At 39.2% G+C, this 21,040-nt stretch overlaps 1 non-coding gene and 1 pseudogene across 1 annotated transcript; both read right to left on the bottom strand.

The window, feature by feature from the left end:
• Positions 1-203: 203 nt before the first annotated feature.
• On the bottom strand, positions 204-716 carry LOC150065744 (large ribosomal subunit protein eL29 pseudogene; annotated as a pseudogene).
• A 19,299-nt stretch (positions 717-20,015) lies between these two features.
• Positions 20,016-20,117, bottom strand: LOC150065743 (U6 spliceosomal RNA). The gene has a single exon (XR_016535083.1). It is a non-coding gene; the product is annotated as a U6 spliceosomal RNA (small nuclear RNA).
• Positions 20,118-21,040: the final 923 nt, after the last annotated feature.

Here is a 21,040-nt window from a genome sequence, read left to right as displayed (position 1 = left end):
TGTTTATCACTACTCTTCTCTCTCTTCAGTTTTGCGACCCTACTCACTGTAACTTCCTGTGGTCTTCTCCCTCCCCCCCCCAGATCATGCCTGAGGTTTATTGGTAGAAATGACACTGGCCACTGGCCCCCTGAAGATGGCGGCCAGGGAGCCACAGCTCCCTGTCCTCACACTGAGAGACAGAGTTCTTTATTGTGGGGCCTTCACAGGGCCCTGGCACCCTTAGGGGCTACGGCCTGGGCACTCTTAGGGGCTGCAGCCTGAGCCTGAGCTGGAGTGTTAGCTGGAGCCAGAGCCTTGGCTTGCGTCTTGGCCTTGGTCTTGGCCAGGGCCTGGACCCTGGTCTTGGGCTGGGTGAGCCTGCGGCCCTTGGCGATGTAGGCAAGAATATACTTTCCCAGTGTGGAGTGGGCGATGTAGGTGCGTCGCTGGACCTTTGGCGTGGCCTGCTCGGGGAGCTTGTGTTTGTTGCTCCCTACTTTGGGCTTCATCAGGGTCTTGATGGACTCTGCCCTCTCACTCAAGGCCTCTGCGTTGTTGGCTTGCATCTTCTTAAAGCCCTTCTTGTTAAGCTACTTAGCAAAACGCATATTCCTCAGGAACTTGGGGCCTACCCCTTTCAGAGACTTCTATCTTTGTGATCTGGGTTTCTTGATGCTATTTCAGTGCCATTTCTGGGACTGGTTGTGCATAGTGTGGTTCTTGGACTTGGCCATGTCTGAACCTGCAAGACAAGAGGTAGGACTAGGGGTAAGGGAAGCTGGCCACGCCACCTCCAATGGTCCCTGATGGGATGGTCTCCTTCATGTGGTCTTGATACGTATATTCTAGGTGAAGAGAGCTCTCACATCACTAAGGCTTGGTCATCCTCACTTGTTATCTTCAGAAAAGATATGAAATTAGTTGGGGTCTTTCTTAGAAGTGGATAGTTGGCGTCCATCATTTGAACAGTGTGCCCCTCTTAGTTATTTGAACTTTCTCCTTTAGTCTCTGAATTGAAAATTTACTCCCATTTTATAACAATTTGCTGTTCTGACATTCAAAAACATTCAAGCTCTCAGATAAGTTTTTCTAACATATTATTTGTTGCTTGAAGATGAGATGTGATTTTTTTTTCACATTAGAAGATGTGACTTATTTTTTTTATTTCTGAGATTTGTGATATTGGGATAAATTCCCCCCCTTAAAAATCTTTGTATAATGTTAAGATTTTGGATTAGATTACCTTAAGGGGCCATATTGGTCTGATATACTCTACTTATATATATATATATATATATTTTTTAGTAAGTTTTGCCTATGCATAAATTTATTGGTGTAGATGTTTTTAGAAAATGGTAAATCTACTTGAGTCACAAAGCATCTTCTTGCACATGAACATGTTGTTGCCAAAAGCTTCTCTGGAATTTTCATGTAGATGGTGGAAATGACAGAAAAGAAAGGCCTCCAACCAATTCCAGCTTATGACTTAATACTTTTCAATTCACTTCTAGTAGCCTCTTGTAATAAAGACAAAGACAAGGACAGTAAATTCCCTAATCTACTCTTTTTTTTTTTTGGTCAGTCCTAGCGTTTGCACTCAGTCTACTTATATTTTTTTCTCTTATTGACATCGACTTTATAAAATAAGGTTGATGGACTGAGCCTTTTAGTTTAGGAATCCTGAGCAAAATTTTACAGTCCTTGGGATTTAAGGACATGGGAAGCAGAGAGTTCTAGTCAGGATAATCTCAGTTTGGGATGTGTTCTATAGAGTATCCAGTTTTCTCAGAAAGTATCTAGACAAAGCCTTCATGGATCTGAAGCCACATGTCAAGTACTGCTAGTTAGTGCTCTGCTCCATGTCATGTCTGACATTCTGGGAACAGGGACACTTTCCATTCATCACAAAACCCATAGCTGACTGCCAGCAGGTGAAATTGTAAACTTTTTATCTGGTTGTTTCTAAAAAGAAATAAAAGGAATCCAAATATTTCTTCTAGATGTGAGGAAAAGATCCTATATTCCCCTTTTAAATGTTAATGTTCAGAAAGTAAGTTAGAGGGCTCTGGAAGGAATGGGGATATTATTGGGCTACTCTCCATCTTCCTTTCTCTATTTGAAACCCACTACTTTGGATTCAGTTTGGATTTAACCATATGCCTAGATTGTTGGAGTTACAGCAATACCTTTCCTAATACTCGAGTCAGATACAAAGTTCCAGGTCAATTCCTATGGATCTGAGATGGATCTGAGATGTGACATTGCTCTATTCAGACTGTCTTACTTCACCCCAGACGCCATTTGGGGAAAAGCTAATTGACTTGAAGACCTATGGCATTGTCCTTCCATTGTCTCCCATAATAATGTTTGAATTCCAGAGTCTGGCATCTAAGTCCATTTGACTCAAATTCAACTTATTTTTAACTTTTCCCTATTTCATCCCTTTTGGTTTACTCTTGATCTCTTGGGGTTTTAGAGTCTCCTTTACTCTTAGCTGTGTCTTCTGGAATCATCCCAACCTAACAAGGCAGATACAGTGGTAGTATTTGACACTCCCAGTTTAGAATCTTACCTCTGTCTCAAAAACTTGCCCTGGGGCTGGGTTCTGGTGGCTCATGCCTGTAATCCTAGTTACTCAGGAGGCTGAGACCTGAGGATCATGGTTCAAAACCAGCCTGGGCATGGAAATCTATGAGACTCTTATTTCCATTTAACCACCAGAAAACTGAAAGTAGCACTGTGGCTCAAGTGGCAGAGTACTAGCCTTGAGCTGAAGGGCCCATTGCCAGGCTCTGTGACTGACAAACATCAACAACAATAACAAAACTTGGCCTGGGGTTTACGGTGTGCTGGCCCTTGTCAGTCTCTGAGAGCTTACTTTCTGGCTCTGAGTAGTTGGTCTGATACCTGCTCAACCCTTCCAGGTTACTTCTTGGGCATAGGCCCAGAGCAGGGCATGCAGGACAGTCTTCATGGATTCCATGGGTATGTTCTCATGTCTGGCCTTGAACTCAACTAGAGATAAGAAGGTAGATAAGATTCTTTGGTAACCTAAAGCAGTTCACAGTTCAGTAAGGAGATGATTGAGGAAACAAGCAAACAAAGGGTCATGGCGTGTCACAGGTATGGTGAGAGAAGTCCCTGTGGATAAAATGGGAGTCCACAGGAAGAACAGGTCCACTGAACTGCCCTCAGAGAGATGGTTAGGGAAGCCATAGAGACCAGTGCTAAGTCCTGGAGATACTGCAGGAAGAATAATTGATACAGAACCAGAATTTCCTACAGGAAAAAAAAAAAGATTCTTGGAAAGAGAAGTCTGTGATATGCCAGTTGTGCTTTTGCAAGTAAAGTGATATGAGAAAGATCAGAGCCTTCTGAATAGAGATCTTTGGCATTTGGAATCTAGAGGGCTCCATGAGCTACCAGCCTGGCCAGTGGTCTAATTCTGTCTTTTCCAGGGAGAAAATTCCCAGTGGCAACGCAGTGGAATCCTAAATGTACACAGCTAATGAAATTTTCTCTGGCTGAAATTAGTAGAGATGGCTCTTGATGTGACCTTTATTCCATGTAAAGTTGCCTTTTAGCCTTGGAAATTTGGTCTCAGAAGCAAAATATCAAGTGAAAAGATGAATCGGAAACCTCAGAGGATAGTGGTTTCTCCCAAATAATTTCTTCCATGTGTGAACTGACTCTACCGTGACCAGGCATCCAGTCCAGGGCCATGGTATACAGGAGGCTTTGGGCATAGGAGAGTGATGATTCCTGCTCACCGGAGATTGTGGTGGAGTTGGACCAATTGTCACAAGAGGAACAGAACAGAGAGGAGAGGGAAGGGCTTGAAATTGAGCCCATCCTGTCCAGATGCGGAGTGTACTGAGTGCCTGGATCATTGAAGGGGTATCTCCATGGACACATTCTTCCACAGTGACATTAGGGACAGTGTCCAATGTCCCTGTGGGAAGTGGGGCTGTGAGAAGAATGGAAAAGAACAGTGTTTTCCAGTAAGACCGTTACATGATGGAAATCCCAATGCTGATTTGCAAACATCTCTTTCCTTTTAGGAAGTCAGAGCCATTATTGGCCCCTGAACTACCTGGGGTTTTTATTAATGTCAGATGTCATGACACTTATGATTTATGATCAACAAAATAAATCTACCATCAGTTAAATGCATATGAGTCAATCAAGTTAATTGAGTTAACAGAATAGAACATACTCAGCATGAGCCCATTTATATAAAGCTTTATAAATATACTACATATTCACGCATTTGTGTATATACACATACATGTAGCTTAATAATGAGGACACAGATGAACAACTATAAATGTCAGCAGAAAATATAAATACAAATGTTGAGAATGTGATTACAAATTTTGAGAGACAAAGCTTTGTTAATGAGGTAGGACACTTGTAGGAAAGTTCAAGAAAATGCTAAGATTGAGGGGCGGGGGTAGGGGGAGAGAAATGGGGACCAAAACATGAGAAAGGGTATCAATGTTTGTGAAGTAATGTACCTTCTATCTGGTGAATATTATGTAACCCTTCTATTAATTACAATAAAATATATGAAGAAAAAAATAAAAGAAAATGCTAAGATTCTGTCTTCTAAATTGATTACTGACTCAGAAATTGACATGCTGAACTAGAACCCCTTTTTCACAACTACTTAAAGATAATAAAAATAGAATTTGAAAATAAAATGGATACTGAGACTTAGGTTAGAGGTGTGGCTCTGTGGTAGTGTTCCTGCTTACCAAGCAGAAGGCTCTGAGTTACTACCCATTCCAATATAATAAAATGGATTCTAAGAACAGAGGTGTTTCTTTTATGGTGATTCTTTCTAGGTTACATTTTTTTAGTGTTCCTTATGTCCTCTATATTTAGTAGAACAATAGCTGAACTCATCTAGTTGACATGGATGGGCTTCAGGGAGTATAGTTAGAATTAGTATATGCCTAATAGGCAGATACCCATGCATTTAAAGGGAGGGAAATACACATCTGTAGGCAGACACCCACGAATGCAAACGATGGGCATTTGTCCATTGCTAGCTTCTTATGAGTCAGCATGACTCTGGCTTTCCTTTTATCAATAGCTGATTTCTATTAACATAAATTTACAAATGGGCTAGGTTTATTTCTCTTCCTATCATGGAAATTGCAAAGATCTGAAATGCAATTAAATCTCCATGTCTGCTGGTTTTGCATACACAAACTCAACCAAGCACGTACCACATACTGTCTAGTTAGGAGATGATGTTTGTATCTGTCCTGAACACATTTATTCCTTCTCACGAGTTCTTGAACAGTACAGTGCAATGAAGATTTATATAGCATTTACAGTAAGTATAGTAAGTATCTAGAAATGATTTCAAATATACAGGAGGATGTGCTTAGTTATGCCTAAATAGATATCATTTTATATAAGGCACTTGACTCTTGACAGACTTTGCTATTCCTAGGGGGTCTCGGAATTAATTGCCTGTGAATACTAAGAGAGAATGATAATGTAGGTGCAGAAAAAAGGGCAAATTGCAAAACTATGCATGCAATTTTATTCTGACATTATTTTATAAATCTGTGTGTCCACAAGTTTAGAAAAGATGTATATAATTTATCTGTCATATTAATCACAGTAAATTATACAATAAAAAGGGAACATAAAAGAAGTGCCACTGAAAATAATGAACAGGGGCTTGTCCTTTGCATGATGTTTTTAGGAAAAAGAACAGGTTTTATAAGCAGCTGGGCCACTCCATTAGCTCACTTCCATTTCCGGTATGGCCAGTCATGTCCTCCACATTTCTGAGCTGTCTCACATGATGTTTCTTTCTTAAAAAAAAAAAAGTGTTTTAATTGTTTGTGGAAGACTCTTCTTTCTGCTTGCCAAAATGATGAGATTTAAGTTTGATTACTAGAGCATACTGATGAACCTGGAGCCTAGCCTAGGTGTTAGGAAAATTACTGTGGGAGGGGCACATGGCAGGGTGTGGCCTACAGATGGGGGTAAGTTGTCACAGAAAGCACTAGAAACTCATTTCTAACCCCATTCCTCTTTCCTTTGTCTCCCCCTGGCCACACCTCCAACTCTGTTGCTTTTTAGATAGGCACTCATGTTTTTGCCCTGGTTGGTTAAAACTCTGATTCTCCTATCTCTGCCCTTTGAGTGGCATCGCTTACAGGCATGTGTGATCACCCCAGACCACTTTGTCCTTGTCTGTCTACTTTACTATCCCTGGACAGGTTTCCTAGGAAGAAGAATAAGACTTACATCAGTATTGATTAGGAAACAGATCAATGTGTGGGAAAGGGAAGAGAAGGGAAGGAAAGAGAATTGGGTAAGGATAGAGGCCAAGTGGAGATGGAGACTCAGGAGAAATCTCAGGTGACCCTTCAAGGAGAAACAGATAAAACAATGTCACTCAGAGCAGTTCAGAGTTGGGTGACAGGACTAGGCCTTTATACTCATTCTTTCTAAGTGAATAACGAATGTCGGTCACCTTAAGTAAGTAGAGAATCTTTTCAGCTGAGCCAGTCTGCCAAAGTAGCCTATAGCATGTTGGAAACTTCAGCCAGAGTTGGAAAGCACAGTATTCACTACTTCTCCATGTTGTAATCAATATTATTACTATTATTATATTAATTATTCTCAGTATTACTGAGGCTTGATTTCAGGGTTTCATTAAGCAGGTACTTTGCCACTTGAGCTGAGTTTCCAGCTCTTTTCCTCTTTGCCTCCTGTTTTTGCCTAGACCAGCCTGGACCCAAACTGATGGGTTGGGGCAGAGGAATGGACAATGTGTTAATGAACTTGAAAGCCCTTGTATTTGATTTATGTTAGATCTGGTCCACAGAAAGAGTCCCCTCTTGGATTGGAGGCTAAGTATTCTCCATTTGAATAAATGATCCCCCTTTCCAGAACTTGTGGAAAATGCTGATACCTCGTCCTCATGATTCTTCCAAGAGAGGCCAGGCAGGATGACTCAGAGCAATGTTTTTTAAGGAATGTAGCTCCCCATGTCAATAAATATGAAATTCTTTTAATTCACTGTTCTTGTTACTTTTCTTGAGTTCAAGAGTCATCTTCACTACTCACCCTTTTTTTGGTCTCTAATCAGTTCTGAACATTGAAAGTTTTCACCATCTAACGTGTTTTTCAGTCCTTCTTCTCCATTTTGGTCACAGAAATATGGTGGAAACTACTAGCCTTTCTGTTTCCTTCCTTGGCATTTGTTTATCCCACAAATAGGCAACATCATGAATGCTTAGAGAAAATGTTACATCTTTTCTCAAAGAAGTTGGTGATGTGGCCACAGTTACCAAGTTCATGATGCTATGGTTGAGATTCTTCAAGAATCCCAGTGACATCTACCTCCTTTTCTTGTGCTCATCTTCCATGAGGAGCTTAGAAATGGTATTTTCCTCCTTCTTGAGCTCTTTAATCAGAAACAGTTCTTCCTTTGGATTCCCACAGTCCCAGTTTGGCTGTATTTATTTGTTGTTTCACGACTTTAGACCTGACTGAATGTTCATCTTTCTGTCCAGATAGCGGGCTCTGTGAGGGCAAAGCTATTACTGTAACACCTCGGTACCAAAAAAAGCACCTGTTATGTAGATTGCAGATTCCAGTTATGGAAGAGGCTCAGGAAATTCTCATCCACTTATAAGCATTGCAGCTGCCTAGCTCGATTGCAACTGCCTAGCTGAGCAATAGTTGAACAACAAATTCACCCCTTGCCCCCATAGAGGAAGCTTCTAAGTTCTCTTTACATTGGCATGAACGTGTCTTTCTTATCTGACCAGAAAATGACCATATGGGAAAGAGGAATAAGTGAGAAATGGACAAAGCTGTCAGTTGGCTCATTTTTTTCTCTAGAAAACTTTTCACTGGACGAGGACACATAGGAAGTATTAATTATCTGAATAAATCAAACTGATAAGACGGAAATTTGTTGCTCCATCTGGGCAGTGGAAATACCAAGTGGGAAATGAAGTTATAGGCCATTTTCAAGTCACAGAACCTGAAATATATTCTCCCAGAGTTAGAAAAGGAATTTAAAAATCATTTCATTTTGGAAATGGCATTGTGGCTCAAGTGGCAGAGCAATAGCCTTGAGCTGAAGAGCTTATGGACATTACCCAGGCCCAAAGTTCAAGCCCCATGACTGATAAAAAAAATCTCATTTTTGTCACTACTCATTCCATTAAATAATTCTAATAATTCTAGTAGGTTTGAGTAGCCTGTCCAATATCCAGGCCTATTATCTCCTTACTCTTAAAAATTCATTGATCACCGGGCATGGTGGCTCATGCCTGGAATCCTAGCTACTCAGGTGGCTGAGATCTGAAGACCAAGGTTCATAGCCAGCCCAGGCACAAAAGGACCTAAGATGGCTATCTCCACTTAACCACTAGAAGATGGGAAGTGGGGCTTGGCTCAAGGGTAAGGTGGTAGCCTTGAGCTGAAGAGCTCAGGGACAACGCCTAGGCCCAGGAGTAGGGCGTTAGCCTTGAGTTGAAGAGCTCAGGGACAGTACCAGGGCCGAGTTCAAGCCCCATGACCCATAAAGGAAAAAAAAAGGAGTATTAGGAGTTAAAAGCTATATATCTTGTTGAAGTTGAGGGTGGAGGCATGGCTCAACTGATAGAGCAGTAGCCAATGAGAGAAGTAGATTCAGGTACTGAGTTCAAGCCCTACTTTCAGACCGAGAAAAGAAATAAAGTTAAAGCACTAGTTTATGTATATATACACAGCTCACTTATTCATAATTCTCTGTATTTTATAAGTGTTCTATTGGACAAGTAGTACATATTTTATAAAGAACTGTGAGAAATAAATCTGAAAATCGGCAAGCAAAAAATGGTGGATCTATTAACAGCTCTGTTTCAATTTTTGTACCTTATACACATGTATGCACGATGAATTCATATATAAATTGATGATAAATTCATTCCTATGCATGTAGGCACACAAATATACACAATAAATTCAACTTTGAGTAAAAAAGAGAATGCTGGACAAAAGGAAATGAAGTAGAGGTCCAAGAACTTTACACATTTCCTATTTTTTCCCTTTCTTTACACTTCCAATTGTCAAATGACTACCATTTCTTTTAACTTGAAATAGATCTAGAAGAAATCCTAGCTTTTGTTCTTACTTTTCAATAAAGTCTTTAGCTTTAAAATTTTTTCTAAATTTACATTTTTGAGCCGTAGCATTTTCACTGTGCCATTGCCATAACAAGCAGGTTAGGTTAGGTTTCCTGTAAAATATAGCTGGGAGCTTGAGGTTTAGTGATGTATCTTCGATCATAAAGAACATTTTGTATGTTACATTCCTAAAATAAAAACATAAAGAGCACACAGAATGGCTGTGGTTTCAGAAAGACAATTTTAGCACGCTTTGTGGTATTCCTGTGGTTTCTGTGCTTGAGTTTGAGTCCTATTCTGTGGGAATTTTAATTTTTTTAATTCCCTTCCATGGGGTGAGAGCGGTTCAGAGATTTGGAGACACCCGCCATGATGTTGTGGAATCTTGTGTTCTTTGGGAGTATAATTCTTGTCTCTGCAGTCATTTCTAGTGTGTCTGGCTTCAGTTCTGCTCCACTTGGACCCTTTCCTCTGGACTCTTTCCCTGCAATCTCTTGTTGAATGTGGAGAATAGAATGGACTCTCTAGGAAGAGTCTAGGAAAGTACCACTCACAATAGGAATCTCATTCACTATAGGAATCTTCTCATGAAACACTATAGTCTTTTTTATTAGTTTATATTCTATACTTACAATAGTGTTTTCTTTTTCTTTTTATCTTTTAAAATGTATTGTAAATGTGATATACAGAGGGGTTATAAGGTAATGAGTACATTCCTTTTTGAACAGTGTTATTTTCTCCCTCATTTTCTCCTGTTTCCTCTCTCCCCCCACTCCCCTCTCCCCAAGCTATGAAGTTCATTTCCAACATAGTGTCTAGTGAGTATCACTATTGCATGGCTTCATCCTTGTCCCACTGCTTCTGTGACTCCCCTCCTGTCCCCAGGTCAGATAAACCTACAGATAAGACAAAGGGCATAGAAATAAAAATAACAAAAACAAAAACAAACAAAAAACAGCAACAACAGGGAATAAGCCAGAGGTAAAAAGAGAAATAACTGAAAACAGTACATTAAAAAACAAGGGTAATACAAAAAATCTCTTATTTTTTTCTTTTTTTATTGTATTTAATAAAAGGGTAACATGATATTTGCCAGATAGAAGGTGCATTAATTCACATATATTGATACACTTCCACATGTCTTGGTCCCATTACCCTCCCCCCCACCCCCTCTTGTTTTTTCCCCCCTTCCCTGTCCAATTTCAAGTAACCAAATACAAATGTATCTAATATATCAGATAACAAAGTGAGATATTGTGTCAATATGAGATCACAAAGGAACAGCAAAAGAGATGAGATAACATAGCACATTAAGGACAGCAATCATTCATTATATGGCTTTTGTTTCAATATCCTAGAGGTCCATTCAATTAGCTTCATACTATATGGCCTTATGTACCAAGTTTTTGCTCTATTGCAAATCTCTGCTAGTAGAGCCCAAGGTTTCTACAGGTTATGATGAATGAGGGAAACCATTGAGCCTAAGTTCCTTTGAGTCTGGCTTACTTCACTTAATATGATTTTTTCTAAGTCTTTCCATTTCCTAACAAATGGGGCGATGTCGTTTTTTCTGACAGCAGCATAGAATTCCATTGTGTACAAATACCACATCTTGTGGATCCATTCATCAACTGAGGGACATCTAGGTTGGTTCCATATCTTTGCTATGGTGAATAATGCTGCAATGAACATTGATGTTCTAGTGGAGTGAGTATGCCCTAGTTCTGGATGGTTGGGTAAATGCCAAGTAGTGGAATTGCTGGGTCATAGGGAAGCCTTTTGAGGCACTGCCATACTGCTTTCCATAGTGGTTGAATGAGTTTGCACTCCCATCAACAGTGTGGTAGTGATCCCTCCTGGCCACATCCCCTCCAGCATCTATTGTTATTGGTTTTCCTGATCCTGGCCATTCTAACTGGAGTGAGGTGGAATCTTAGCGTTGTTTTGATTTGCATTTCTTTTATGACCAGAGATGTTGAGCATTTCTTCATGTGTCTATAGGCCATTTTTGTTTCTTCTTCAGAGAAGACTCTCTTTAAGTCTTTGGCCCATCTTTTAATGGGATGGTTGTTACTTTGGAGATTAGTTTTGGAGTGATTTAATTTTTTGAGCTGTTGATATATTTTAGATATGAGGCCTTTGTCCGTTGTATGGTTGCTGAAGATCTTCTCCCACTCTGTAGGCTTCCTAATTAATGTACTAGCTATGTCCTTTGCCATACAAAAGCTCTGCAGTTTAATGCAGTCCCACTTATTCAGCCTTTCTCTGATTTGGTGTGATTCTTGGTCCTTATTAAGAAAGTTTCGACCTGTGCCAAGGGGGCCTAGTGTATCTCCTATTCCTTCCTGTAAAGTTTTCAGTGTGTCAGCTCTTACCTCGAGGTCTTTGATCCATTTGCAATTAATTCTAGTGCAGGGTGACAAAGAAGGATCCAACTTTAGTTTTCTGCAGGTGCTTAACCAGTTCTGCCAGCACAACTTGTTGAAGAGGCTGTCTTTCTTTCATTCTATCTTTCTGGCTCCCTTGTCAAAGATTATGTGGCCATAGGTTTGTGGTTTAATATCTGGGTCCTCAGTTCTATTCCATTGGTCTTCAGGTCTGTTCTTGTGCCAGTACCAAGCTGTTTTGATAATTGGAGTTCATTTTGATAGGCATCATTTTCTTTTTTCTCTCTCTTTCTCTCTCTCTCTCTTTCTTTCTCTCTCTCTCTCTCTTTCTTTCTCTCTCTCTCTTTCTTTCTCTCTCTCTCTTTCTTTCTCTCTCTCTCTTTCTTTCCTTCTTTCTTTCTTTCCTTCCTTCCTTCCTTCTTTCCTTCTTTCTTTCTTTCTTTCTTTCTTTCTTTCTTTCTTTCTTTCTTTCTTTCTTTCTTTCTTTCTTTCTTTCTTTCTTTTGTGGGTCATGGGCTTGAACTCTTGGCCTGGACATTATCCTTGAGCTCTTCAGCTCAAGGCTACTGCCATATCCTTTGAGTCACAGCCCCACTTCCTGTTTTCGGAAATAAGAGTCTCATGTTCTTTAGTACCTGGACTGGCTTTGAACAGCAGTCCTCAAATCTCAGGCTCCTCAACAGCTAAGATAAACATCATTTCATATAGCCATATGCACATAACTAATAAGCTATTATGGTCCTCTGCTAAGAATATCCTAAACATATTCTAGTTATTACAAATGAGCTAAACCATGCAGTCTATGTTTCTTTGGGTCTGTATTTTTTTTGCTTAATATAATTTTGGCTACAATCTGTGCCAAGCAATGGACATTCTCTGTCTGTTTTCTTGATGTTTAATCAAGGCTCTCCTGTTTCGTTTTTTTGTTTGTTTCAGTTGTGGGGCTTGAACTCTGGGCCAGGGAGCTCTTCAGCTCAAATCTACTGCTCTACCAATTGAGCCACAGTGCCACTTTCAGTTTTCTGGTGGCTAATTGGAGATAAGAGTCTCATGGAGTTTCGTACCCAAGCTAGCTTTGAACTGTGATCCTCAGATCTCAGCCTCCTGAGTAGCTAGAATTACAGGCGAGAACCACCAGTACCGGGCTTCTGTTCTTGAAGTCAGTTTTAAGAAGCATACATTCTTTATAATAATAATAAGTACTTGTACAAAAGAGTTTCCATTGAATGAAACAGTTTATAAATACAATATTATATTGGTTGATGACCCCCTTTCAACATTCTTACCCATCTCCTCTCCCCAGCCCTCTTTCACTCTTCTTAATTTTGTAGAATATATACTGGATTCTTTTTAAAATTATATTTATTGTCAGGATAATATATAGAGGGGTTACAGTTACATTCATCAGGTAATGGGTCCATTACTTCTCGAACCTTATACCCCTTGTCATGTTTTTAAACCCCTTCACTCCCCAATCCCTTCCCAATCATTTTGTTTCCCCCTTCTATTCCCTATTTCAAATAAATAAGTACATATACAATATACCAGGTAACAAAGTCAGACAAAATAGCTAAGTGAGATTAACCATAGTGGAAAAAAGAGAAAAGAAATAACTTCACATAATACTTTAAGAACAGCAATCACAAAGATAAACTTCTTGTTTCCATATCCTGGAGTTCATTTTGTTTAGTCTCATCCTGTATGACATATTTACATATTTACTTCACTTAATATGATTTTTTCCAAGTTTTTCCATTTCCTTATGAATGGGGCGATGCCATTCTTTCTGATGGCAACATAGAATTCCACTGGGTATAAATACCATATCTTCTTGATCCATTCACCTACTGAGGTGCATCTGGATTGATTCCACATCTTATCTTTGGTAAATAATGCTGAAATGAACATGGTTGTGTTAGGAGCTTTAATATGGCCTTGTTTCTGGACATTTGGGTAAATGCCAAGGAGTGGGATTAAAAATCAATGGCTTCCTCTTCAAAGAAGTCGCTCGTTAACTCTTTAGTCCACCTTTTAATGGGATGGTTGGGGGCTGACAGTTTGGCATAGTGGTAGAGTGCTTGCCTAGCATGCATGAATACCCAGGTCCAATTCCTCAGTACCACATACATAGAAAAAGCCGGAAATGGTGCTGAGACTCAAGTGGTAGAGATCTAGCCTTGAGAAAATCCAAGGACAGTGCTCAGCCCCTGAGCTCATGCCCAGGACTGGCAAAAAAAATTTAATGGGATGGTCATTTCTTTGAGGATTAGTTTTTGAGAGATTGAATTTTTTGAGCTGTAGGTATGTTTTAGATATGAGGCCCTTGTCTGTTGCGTGGCTAGTGAAGATCTCCCACTCTGTAGGCTTTCTATTTAACTTGCTAGCTATGTCCTTTGCCATACAGAAGCTGTGCAATTTAATGCAGTCCAATTTGATCAAACTTTCTTTAATTTGGTGTGTTTCTGTACTATTATTAAGAAAGTTTCAACCTGAGCCAATGTGTCCTAGTATATCTCCTATTTCTTCCTGTAAAGTTTTAAGGGTAACTGCTTTTACCTCAAGGTCTTTGATCTATTTGGAATTAATTCTAGTGGAGAGTGACATATAAGGGTCTAGCATTAGTTTTTTTTTTTTTGCAATTATTTAACCAATTCTGCCAGTACCATTTGTTAAAGAGTCTGTCTAAAAATGGCCTATAGACACTTGAAGAAATGCTCCACATTTCTGGCCATGCAAAAATGCATATCAGAACAACTTTGAGATTCCAGTTAGAATGGCCATGATCAAGAAATCTAATAACAATAGATGTTGGCAGGGATGTGGCCAGGAGGGATCATTACTACACTGTTGGTGGGAGTGTACACTCATTCAACTACTCTGGAAAGCAATATGGTGATTCCTCAAAAGACTAAACATAGAGTTCCCCTATGACCCAGCAATCCCACTCCTTGGCATTTACCCAATCGTCTAGAAACAAGGCCATACTGAAGCTACTGGCACAACAATGTTAAATGCAGTATTATTTAACATAGCTAAGATTATGGAACCAATCCAGATGCCCCTCAGTAGATGAATAGATCAAGAAGATGTGGTACTTACATACAATGGAATTCTATGCAGCCATCAGAAAGAATGACATCACACCATTCATAAGGAAATGGAAAGACTTAGAAAAAAATCATATTAAATGAATTAAGCCAGTCCCAAAGGAGCATAGGCTCCATGGTTTCCCTCATTTGTAATAATTAGTACACATCTAGGATTCTCCTAACAGAGGTACACAATAGCTCAAAAGCTGTGTACATCAGTCAGGTCATACACGATGATCTCAACAAAATGAACTCTAGGTTAATGAAACTAGAAGTTCATCTTTGTGCTTGTTCTTAATGCTCTATGTGAAGTTATTTCTTTTCTTTTCTCTTTTTTTCTACTTATGATTAATCTCAGGAGGTTGCTGTATCAGAATTTGTATACTGGTATACTATGTACACACTTATTTGTTTATTTGCAATAGTGAAGTGAAGGGGGAAAACAAGATGACTGGGAAGGGGAGAGGGAAGGGAAAGGGGGACAAAACACAAGAAGGGGCATTAAGGTTCAAGAAGTAATGTACCTACTACCTGATGAATGTAACTCTAACTCCTGTATACACTATACTGACAATAAAATACAATAAAAAAATCAATGGCTTTCCTAAATGCCAACCATGAGAAGAATGAGGCAGAACTCAGGAAAGCAACTCCTTTTGCAATAGCCTCAAAGAAAATAAAATACTTGGGTATTAACTAAGGATATAAATGATCTTTATAATGAACATTTTAAAAACCTGAACAAGTCAATTAAAGCAGAACTAAGGAAGTGAAAAACCTCCTATGCTCCTGGATTGGATGAATTAACATCACGAAAATGCAAATCCTGCCAGGGGCTATCTACAAATTCAACGCAACACTGAATTCTTGTCTGCATTTCCCCCTTCTCTTCATTTCTCTACCCCTTTTCCCTCAACTCTACCTTACCTTTTATGAGAAGGTGCTTCCTGATATATTATTTTATTCCCTCTTATTTGTATTTTAATCTTATTTTGTATTGTTAGATTCTGAGCATTCTTTCAGTTTGCAATTGACTTTTTAAATTCTCATTTTCCAAAATACTTATTTTCCTTTTCAATTTCTTATAGTTTAAAACCAATATGGAATTGAGTATGATTCTTATTTCTGCTCCTTGAATCTGCTTTTGATATTGATCTTAACTGCATTTCAGTATGGTGATCTTGCCTTCTGTATAGCCACCAACAAGATATATCTACAATAATTCACAACAAGACTAATACCTCCTATTCTTCTAGTCATCACTCTCTATCATTGTTTTATTTTCTATAGAATTTTTCCTCTTCAAATTTGCTAGACATTTTACTCATTTTCTCTGTTTATTTCCTGACTCCCTAACTAAAATACACATTGAGGGCAAAGATTATTATCTGTTTTGTTCAGTGGTATACTCTTAGCACTTCCTGGGCACATAGGAATGACACAGTAACCATCTGTCAGTGATGAATGAACTACTTCTCAGAATTTTCATGTTTACATCCATTGTATTTCCAGTGCCTAAACCAACAAAACGTTCTTGTGATTCATTTTCATCAGTGAGGAAGAGTGTTCCCTGACTCTCATCCATTGTTCCTAATTCAACATTAACCTTAGGAAAAAAGGAATTGCCACTATCACAAATAAAAAAGCTCACTTTTCCAGGGTCCTCAAGAAGTTTTCTTAATTTAAAATTTTCTCTGGGTAATGATATGTATTACAGTGCCTAGATAACTATAGATCTTATCACATGAGAATCAGCAAGGATTGCTACACTTAGAAAAATCTCAGTCTCTTCTGTGGCAGATCCCAAAGAGATTTAGACATGGGCTGAATTATGTGATTAATGAATGCTTACTTAGTCTGTCAGGTACTCAGTTTCCTCATCTGAGAAATAGGAATATTTGTACCATCTCATCTGGTGAATATGAGATTTAATGAGACAACGTGGGAAAGATGCCAGCTACACTTAATGTGAATTTACTTCCCTAACAAAGAAGTTCAAAATAAATTGTAAAGGTTATCAAAATAATTTCTTACATAGAAACAAATTGATGTACCAAAGAGAGGTAAACAAGTCACTAGATAGGATCAGACATGACTTCATTGTAATTACCTTTGGTTAAGCCAATTAAAAACTTACTAAAATGCTCTTTGTAAGATTATCCCTGAAAAATTTTCCATTATGATCAGGTGGCTGCTCCAAAATGTGTAGGTCTCATGACCTCATTGTGCCTAAACATTGCAGGCAGGGAAAAAAAATCAGGCTTAAAATCAATAAATAAAATATCAAAGAGAGGGAAGTAGAGCCAGGAGACTTCTTCCCTCCCTCTGTTGCCAGCTAATCCTGCTGTCAACACCTTTGCAGGTGGTGACTGTTTCATTTATTTGCTATGCATTTGGCTCTCTTCTTTTCCCTCTCATGTTACAGGTGTCCCTAAACTGGGATTAAGTTGTACAGGTTATACAAAATAGTGCTAACATGCTTTGAGCATAGGGTATGGTAATCAACCTCAGGGAATTGATAAATAATACTGCCTTGTAACCAGATCAGTATTTACCTGATGTAGGAAAGAAAGATCCAGTGGACCATGGATTCCGAGGAGTCTATAAAAGGCACAAACCAGTTGGGTTTGGGCTGAAGGTGAAGGAGCAGCTTGAGAGAATTGAATCATACTACTGAGTGAGAAGTAACACCAAAAAGATGGTGGGTGTGGAGGCTGAAAGGAGCCCAGGATACAGATAGAAAGTAGGAGGGGTTCCACAGAGGGAGAAACTAGGGCCCCATTTGTTGAGCAGGGGAAGGGACATTTGCTTCTTGGAAAACTGTAGCATGTACAGGTATGAAGACAAATGTTCAGGACATCTTCTGTCCCACCTGCATGTACCAAGTTGAAGACATCTGGGGACTCTGGGTTCTCATCCAGCCAGACATTTCCACATACTAGGGTTTTAGCCATTGTGTCTCATGGCCCATCCTCATTTCAAGGTCTTTAAACATTAGCAACTGCCATTTTAAAAAATTATTTAATTTATGTAATCAACAAGTATTTATTGAGACAGTGACAAATCTCTCATTTCATAGTAACAATGTCCCTGATTTTAGGACATGTATTTTAGGGGCAGAGATATAGATCATTAAAGAATGGGCAAACCATCAGGAAAACAGTGATCAAGAAATTAACAGGCAGTGCCAGTGTTAAGCAGAAAAATCAAGGCTCAATGTTTTGGTGAAAAATGTTCCAAGTGACTTCTTGGTGGTCAGGAAAGCCTTTTCCAAGGAAGTGATGTTGAAGCTAAGGCAGAATGACTGAGGAGTTATCCATGAAGAGATGGGGGACTGGAGCAAAAGAGGAAGGAGGCACTGTCAGAGGGAGGGCCAGGGAGGAGCTGTCAGAAGAAATAAGGATCTGCAAACAAACAAACAAAAATACAACCATAATTTAACCAATTGAGGCTAAGAGAGAAGGTAGGTTAGAAGATCAAAGGGTAGGGACCTAGTTAGGAAGTGTCAAGGAGCTGTGGCCAAGAGTTTGGGTTTAGTCTAAGTCCATGGAAAACCATTAGAAGATCCTAACTAGGAATGATACAGTATGGATTTCAAACCATAATGGGAAGAATAGACCATAGGTGTAAATGTGAATAAGGGGCAGGGAATCCACATAACTTGCCACAAGAGTAGTCCAGAGAGAGGTGGTAGAGGGCTCAGTGTACATAACTGTAATGAAGATGGAGTCCAAGCAAAGACAATGGAACACAATGTGGAAATAAACCATTAGGAGAACACATGTGAGCATATTAAATTGCAGACCCCAAACTTGGATCTCAGAACATGACTGGATTTGGGGTTTAGGATGGACTGGGCAAAAGCATGAGACTTTATCTGGGAAATTACCTTAAAACAAAAGGACTAGGGTCATAGCTCATTTGGGGAAGCATTTACCAAGGAAGTTCAAGTCCAAGAGTTGAATCTCCAGCAGCACTTCCACCAATTAAAAAGAAAACAAAACAGAAAAATGATACAATATAGTTTGAAGTCTTTGCATCTGTGATTGAGATGATCCCATTCTCAATTAGAGTAGGCCCTAAATCCAGTGATCAGTGTCCTTGTAAGAGATAAAGACACACAGAGGCTAAAGGGAAAGTCAGGTGAAGACTGGTAGAGAATGGAAAGGTATATGGAATAGTTTTTGTTGTTGATGTTGTTCATGAAGCTGGAAATTCAGGCCTGTGTGCTGTCCCTGAGCACTTCAGGAACAGAATGCCAGTGCCTTGACCTTGGACCAGCTTCTAGATCTGGGATTTATTCCTGGTTTTAGTAAGCCACCCAGTCCATGCTATTCTGTTACCTGAAGAGATAAGGACCCTATACCTGAATCTGAGTCATTTACTCAATTTTGTTGAGTCTTGTTTGTTTCATTTTTTAAAAATATATTTTATTGTCAGGTTAATGTATAGAGGGGTTACAGTTACATTCATAAGGTAATGGGTACATTACTTCTCGAACCTTGATACGCCTCATGTTTTTGTCCCCATTTCCCTCTCCCCACCTCCTCCCAATCATCTTGTTTCCACCTTCCCTTCCCTGTTTCAAATAAATAAATAAGTGTATGTATAATATACAAGGTAACAAAGTCAGATACAGTAACCACATGAGATTAACCACAAGTAGAAAAAAGAGATAAGAAATACCTTCACATAGTACATTAATTCACAAAGATAAGCCTTTGTTTCAATAACTTAGAGATCATTTTGTTTAGTCTCATCCTGTATGATTATATGTATATATCTTTTTAGCTATTATGATCCTCTGCTAAGAGATTCCTAGATGTGTGCTAATTACTACAAATGAGGGAAACCATGGAGCCTATACTCCTGTGGGACTCTCTTACTTTACTTAATATGACTTTTTCCAAGTCTTTCTATTTCCTTATGAATGGGGTAATGTCATTCCGATGGCAGCATAGAATTCCATTGTGTATAAATACCACATTTTCTTGATCCATTCACCTACTGAGGGGCATCTGGGTTGATTCCATATCTTAGCTATGGTAAATACTGCAATGAACATCATTGTGTAAGTAGCTTTAGTATGGCCTTGTTTCTGGACATTTGAGTAAATGCCAAGGAGTGGGATTGTTGGGTAATAGGGAAGCTCTATGTTTAGTGGGTTTTTTTTTTGCCAGTCCTAGGCTTGAGCTTAGGGCCTGAGCACTGTCCTTGGACTTTCTCAAGGCTAGAGCTCTACCACTTGAGCCTCAACTCCACTTCCAGCGTTTTTCTATGTATGCGGTACCGAGGAATTGAACCCATGTTTTTGTGCATGCTAGGCAAGCACTCTACCCACTAGGCCAAACTCCTGGCCTATGTTTAGTCTTTTGAAGAATCACCGTACTGCTTTCCAGAGTGGTTAAAATATGAAACACTTCACAAATTTGTGTGTCATCCTTGCATAGGGGCCACGCTAATCTTCTCTGTATTGTTTCCATTTTATGTGCTACTGAAATGAGCACCATTTCATTTAAAAAAAAAACAGCAAAACAGCACCTCCACTTTTCTGTCTCTTCATCAGGTCTGATTTGAACAAGTGACCAGACAAGGGCCTTAAAAATTCTTTCGATATCTTTTTCTCTAAGAATTTCTTAATTTTCCATTGAAAGACCAAACCTCAAGCCTAACCCACAAGGGATCACTTCATGATAATGTGTCTAAGCATGCCTAAACATATTAAGATATTTCATTACAAAACATTTTGAAATTGAGGTATCTGTGAAAAGCATGTCAAATCGTTAAGACATTTGCCTCTTGCTCTCCATGAAAGAACATGTGTGCCAAGATAAAGACAAACAACCCTCCCCCCAAAAAAACACCCAAAAAACAAAATAAGAAAACTATTCATTTCTTCTGTGTGAGTTGCCTATAAATGTCCAAGAGTCAGTTAGCAATCCTTGAATGTGTTGACAGATTCTTTAGGGTTCTGTGTTTAGCAAACATTTAAGAAACTGTAAATAACTGCTTTTCTACTTAGGCTCAAAGCTGTTGTCACATCCCTCATTGTCACATGTGTCTTGGCCTCCTTCATCCTTCACTTCTATGATACTCTGTATTCTTCATTGTATTCACAGGGAGTAGAAATGTTTGGATAACCGTATATAGGTGTTCTACCATCTGTGCCACACTTCTAGCCCCTATTTGGAGACCTCTAAGCATTCCTGACTTACACTTATATACAGCCAGAAGTGAAGTGATACTACCATGTTTTTGAACTGCTTCCTATAGTCTCCTGTTGGCCCTGTCTTGTCTCTTGTCTTTCTTTTCTCCTTCTCCCTTTCTGTCTCCATCTCCATCTCCTCTGCCTCTTCCTCCTTCAGTACTGAGATTTGAACTCAAGGCCTATGCTTGTTGGTAGGCTTTCTATTACGGACCCATGCCCCCT

This window comes from Megascapheus bottae, chromosome 3 (genome assembly GCF_031878675.1).
Source record: "Megascapheus bottae isolate mThoBot1 chromosome 3, mThoBot2.hap1, whole genome shotgun sequence".
NCBI classification, from domain to species: Eukaryota; Metazoa; Chordata; class Mammalia; order Rodentia; family Geomyidae; genus Megascapheus; species Megascapheus bottae.
This window is presented reverse-complemented; position numbering and strand designations above follow the sequence as displayed.